The sequence below is a fragment of the Mauremys mutica genome, chromosome 4 (assembly GCF_020497125.1).
Source record: "Mauremys mutica isolate MM-2020 ecotype Southern chromosome 4, ASM2049712v1, whole genome shotgun sequence".
NCBI classification, from domain to species: Eukaryota; Metazoa; Chordata; order Testudines; family Geoemydidae; genus Mauremys; species Mauremys mutica.
This window is the reverse complement of record NC_059075.1, coordinates 82,075,189-82,081,339: the sequence shown is the minus strand read 5'-3', so window position 1 is coordinate 82,081,339 and position 6,151 is coordinate 82,075,189.

The window sequence follows — 6,151 nt, the reverse complement described above, 5'->3', positions numbered from 1 at the left end:
AACTAGATAAATTCATGGAGGTTAAGTCCATTAATGGCTATTAGCTAGGATGGGTAAGGAATGGTGTCCCTAGCCTCTGTTTGTCAAAGGGTGGAGATGAATGGCAGAAGAGAGATCACTTGATCATTACCTGTTAGGTTCACTCCCTTTGGGGCACCTGGCATCGGTCACTGTCGGTAGACAGAATACTGGGCTGGATGGACCTTTGGTCTGACCCAGTATGGCCATTCTTATGTTGTGTTCTCTGTGCCTCAGGTCATTATCTGTAAAATGGTGGTAATTGTACTTTCCTCATTCACAGGGGTGTGTTAAGAGGAAAAAGTGCATTAAAGACTATGAGGCACTCAGATGCTAAGGAAAGGGGCCATAATAGGTATTTAAGATAGAGAGAGATGTTGTATTATCATGAATGGCTGGAGAGATGGTCTACATGATCAAAAATGGGAAGGGGAGGTGTCTGAGACAAGCACTCTCTTAAAATGTGGTCTGCAGCTCTCTACATTTAAAAGAATCACACTTTGCCTCTAGGCTGCAGGGAACAAGTAGACAAATGGCTAACATGCGGTATAAATTCCCTGCCCTTTACATTTAAAATAATCACACTTCACCTCTGGGACACAGGGAGCAAGCAGACAAATGGCTGCCTAGCATGCTGTAAAGCTAGGGAGGGTAGGAACGTGAACTTCTGGCCAGGAACACTGGGTCAAACCCTACCTGTCAATAGTGCCTTGGAACCTCTAAGGCAGTGGTCCCCAACTTTTTTGTGGCCAGTAGCACATTCATGTTTTCAGAAGAGTGTGGCGGGGGCCAACAATTTTTCAAGGCTTATTTTGTATTTGTACATTAAATAATATGAAAAAAATCATATTTAATATTACATAATATATGAATCCATAAGATAAAAAAGTAACTTTACATGTAAAAGGTATTAATTAAATTATTCGGCAATTACTCTTTCACCTTACCATGTGAATTTGCTCTTTTTTATCTACCTGTAAGAAAAATTAAGGATTTTTTACAAAATATATATCATAAACAGTTTTCATCTTATTTATTTTTAAAAAAGTAAAACATTGTTGAACTGCTGGTCCAAATATATTTATTATTCTTACTTTAACATAGACAGCCAGTTATGGTTAATTAAAAATATTCTTTGTATTGTTACTTGTATCTGTATTTCAATAAACAAACAAATATGAAAAAAAGTTAAACACAAGTTAATCATACGCGCTCATCAGCGCTTAATGGAAAATAGGTATAATTAATTCATGTAGTTTTTCTAATAAAATCAGTGTGATTTTTGGCACTGCATTTCTTCAGCCAATTTTTCGTAGTTGGGCGAGTAGGATGATATTCCCGTTTGTAAGCATCAAGGTGGGCATCTGTAAGCTGAGATCTGTATTTTGATTTTATGATGTTCATTGTTGAAAACAGAACTTCACATAGATAAGTGGAACCGAAATAAGATTTTATTTTGTATGCTACATTTTTTAAGGCAGGAAACTTTTTTCAGTCAACCAGATTCCAAAAGTTTTCATCTGTTGCACAGGATTTTAGAACAATATAATTTTGAAGGTCCAAAATCTCCAGTTCCATGTCTTCTGTTCTTACTTGAATGAGACTCGCAATTGATGTAGCCATTTCTGTTACCTCTATTTGGCAAGTAAAAGGATTCACAAGAAAGGCAACTACAGGCTCAGTGATAATGAACTGTTGAAATCTCTTTTCAAATTGTTCCAGAAGTGTTTGAATGTGGATAACAAGTGGTGATGGTTTAAAATCACTGTCACATACCATTTTCTTCATACTTGGGAAATGTACGAGAGACTTCGTCTTCATATGTGACATCCACAAGATCAGTTTTGCTTTGAATGATTTTACAGAACCTATCATTTGAGCCACATGTTTGTCTTTTCCCTGGAGCTCAAGATTTAAAATGTTCAATTTGTCAGTGATGTCGGCAAGAAAAGCCAAGTCCATTAACCAGCTGGAGTCTTGTAGTTGCTCGAAGTTCTGATTTGTGGACTTCAGAAATTCTTTGATCTCTTCAATTGGGCTTAAAAAATGTGCAAGAATTTTACCTTTGCTCAGCCATCGTACTTCTGTGTGCAAGATAAGATCAGATTGTTTATCATCAACATCTTCCAACAGGGCCTTAAAAAGTCGGTGTTGCAAAGGTTTCGCTCGAATAGAGTTAATTATTTTAATAACGACATTCATGATGTGTTGAAAAGAAAGAACTTTGACACAAAGCTTCTTGGTGGATAATACAATCATAAGACAAAGTTTGGAAAGGATTAATTCTTCTTACAGAGAGCAATGAAACCATTGGCGCTGCCCATCATTTCTGGTGCCACATCAGTGGTGATCGCAGACAACTTGTGTAGTGGCATACTAATTGATGCTGCATATGATTTGAATAAATTATAGATGTCTTCACCCTTTGTTCGCCCTTTCATAGGCAATACTTTTCTTTTATGGTGACATCACTAAATACCATCCTCACCATAACTGCCAACTGCGATGTATCCGATATATCTGTCGACTCATCAAATTGCAGTGAAAACCAGTCACATATTTCCAAGTCATCCTTTAGCTGAATTTGCATGTCGCTTGAAACTGCATGTATCCTCCTCGTAACTGTGTTATCTGATAACTGCAAGTCTTGTATTGCCGACAAAAACTCATCCTTGTTAGGAAATCCTTGAAACAGGCAATCAGCACCAGTCAAAAATGCTTCCTTCAACAATTCACCATCTTGAAAGGGTTTTTTCTTCTTTGTGAGCAGATGAGCAATTTTAAAGGACGCAATAGTAGCACCTTAAAAATCCAAATGACCTTTGCCAATATCCCCTTTTATCGAGCACAGTAATGTCATCGAGTTTCTATCCTATTAACCAGGCTATTACCATTCTGATTTCCAATTTCTGCAATACACTTTACCATGTGAAACCCTTTTGATGGTGTTGTAGACTCAAAGTTTTACCATGAATCTCATATGTGGTGTTTTTTCTTAAAGTCCCAGCTCCTGATGTAGTAAGAATCTCAGATAGCATCTTTTTTTCCTTTTAAGGAGAGGTTTATAGTGCTCATAGTTGAAAAAAAAATAGAAAACATGACCTGAATGATACAGTGGGTAAATTAAAAATATCAACTGTATTGTTTTATTAAAATATAATTATTTTTAAGCCATTGGTATGATCTCTGAATGCTTGGGGTTGGTAATACTGTTAACATCACTGGAACCCAAATAGCATATCACTTGAGCTTGCTGAGTGGGATTTGCACAGGTATAACAGGACAGATTTTAGAGCTTACATGGGTATAGAGACACTGTTGGAGTAAAAAGATACATGAGGTGTACCGTGGAAGAGTTTTTGCAGCCAGTGCTGAGTCACTCTCTTGGGGGTTGGGAAATCCTCACCTACTGCATTCTGATGTCCACAAGCCCCTGTGGAGAGCTAAAGCAAGGCTTAAATGGGGCTGAGGCAATTTCATCCCAAGGAACAAGAGGGTTTGCCAAAATGGTTTTATTTTTTTTGTCAGTATTCGCTCATAGCACATAATTAATTCTCTTTTAAAAATGAATCTTAATTTTGAATAAGATTGCACACGTGGATTGTTAGGGATGTATTCAGAACATAATTGAGCGCCTTCCACATTGAAAATAGAATCAGCTGCAGGATGCAGATTCCTATTCTGAGCATTGAGAACTCAAGCATTAGTCTCAGCTGGACAGATGAATATGCCAGACAAGGATTCTGAATAGAATTTTGTTTGGCAGATGAAAGAAAAGAAAAGAAAACCCAAAGGAGTGTTCTAATTATCTGCAGAATAACTGCAATTTCATTCACGGATGCTGTACTTCAAGAAATTGCTATCTACATTTAAAAATAATACAGTACATACATGAATTTTCTTTTTAAAATATTTTTGCATAATTGTGCTCATTAAAGGACACTCAACCTGCCTCAGGCTAGATAGTGTAGAGAAGTTTGAGTAGTGTCATTTGGGAAAGATTTCTGGAGCTCTAACCCAATTGTTAATACTATAAGATCAAACCAGAAAACATGAAGTAACTTTTTATACAAATTAATGACACAGAAATACTGATATCCTTCATGGGTTGGGACCTAACTACCTGAGAGGCCACTGATCTCTGCAGCTGGGTTCAGTGTGGGACACTCAAGATAACAAGCCTTAGATTTAAATGCAAGTAGTATTCTCAATAGTGGGCTCTCAGCTCTCCTGTTTCAGGTGTACCACAAAACCAGAGTCAGATGATCTTTATGGTTCAGTACAAGGGCCCATACTTTTTTTTCAATGGTTTGACTTAGGAGATGGCAGGGCACGAGGGAATTTTTAATTTGGGGAAAATATAACTGGGCTGAAGCATGTCAGAAGGCTTTTAATAAACAAAAAATTAAATATAAGCAATTTCCAAAAGTATATCTGCTTATCTGAGACAAATGTGTATCAAATACATGCATTTTCCTAAGTAGTTCTAAAAGCAAAGTTTTCAGATTTAAAAAAAATAAAATACACTAAATCAAGTTCTTTTTGTCTTTTTCAATGGTTAAATTCCATTAAAAGCACATTGTCTCTGGTAAAAACCATATACTTACCTAGGTAAATAGCACTGGCAGATTACCCAAACAGAGTATTTTTAAAATTGAAAGGCTGTTGGTTTCTTTTTTGGATTGCTTAGATGAAGAATATACACAAGTCAGTTTCACTTTTATTTCCAGTCAATTCCACCTTCAAGTTCTAGCACAGTGGCACAATACTTTAATGTTTGTGTTGCAAGTAGGGCAAGGGAATGAACAAAAAAACCCTACTTCCACTGGAGTATTTATAAATATACATGGAAACACTTCTACTGATTTTAAGTTGGGCAACATGTTTTGCTACATTTTGACCAGTGTCCCTTTGCTGACTGTTTCTTCTATTAAAGTTTCATTTTAGTCAGTCATTTTCAGAAACCTTATTATGAGGCAGTGTAGTATGCTCAATCATTTTTTCCCATCAGTCACACACATCATGCCAAAATAACAATATGACTTGACTGGTACATCCTGATATGCTTTGTGGCAACACCACATTAGCCAGGATACTTGACCCCTTTACTGCTTTGGGGCTCTCAGAGTATGACCTGTAAAAATGAGTTTGAGGAATTGTAGGTCCCAGGGCTGTGCCACTCTGACAATTTTTGCTCTGATTAGTACGCACAGAAGGGAGATGTACAAGGAGTTGGGTTAGGTTTTTTAAAAAGCATGAACATTTAAGGAAACCCTTAAAAATGGCAAAACCAGAGTAAATGTGGCATTTTCATTAATGAACCTGATTATATTCTGTTTCAACATTACAAGGATTTGTAAAAATAAACACACATCACTAATCTGAGAACCTAAGGATATCCCCACAAACATCACTGGCTGCAAGACATACAGGTTAAAGATGATTCTGTATTGCCTAGAGAGATGACAAGATCAAGTTCAAGAGCTGTTCAAGGCTGCTAGTCTCAATCCACATTGTGTCAAGTTTGTCAGCGTCTCACGTAAGTGGTGATATAAACCTAGATCAAGCCATTAAGCTTAGGGTAAAATTTATTTTGAAGATTCTCAGTGATTCTTACAAATATTTACATTTGTTTGGAAAATACAGTTACTGACCATTAGAATTTATGCTGCCATTCAAAAATCAAAACTAGGAACAAGACAAGGATTAATATTTTTGCCTGCTACTGACTCACTGGTCTTTCAGCTCCCATTCTCAGAGAGCAGTATTTGGGTGAAGAGGTGAGTTTGCATAGGGCTAGAATTAGCAGCTAACAGGATTAGATAACCTCTTTAAAACATTCATAAAGTTCTTTTTCAAAAGGCTATGGATGTTCTTATTAATCAATGATACTGAATTAACATCAAATTCTACATACATTTAGTTTGTCTCTGAAAAATACATTAAGGGAACAGAATCACATTTCTGATATAAGGATCAGTTAATGATACTTTCCTAGAACACTAGTTGTGTTATGAAGTAAGCCCTATGCAACAGAAACTTTTTCTCTATTAGAAACATGAACAGAAATACGGGTTTGTAATGCAATTCATGGAACAAAGGCAAACACCTGGCATTTTGCATTAATTACTAA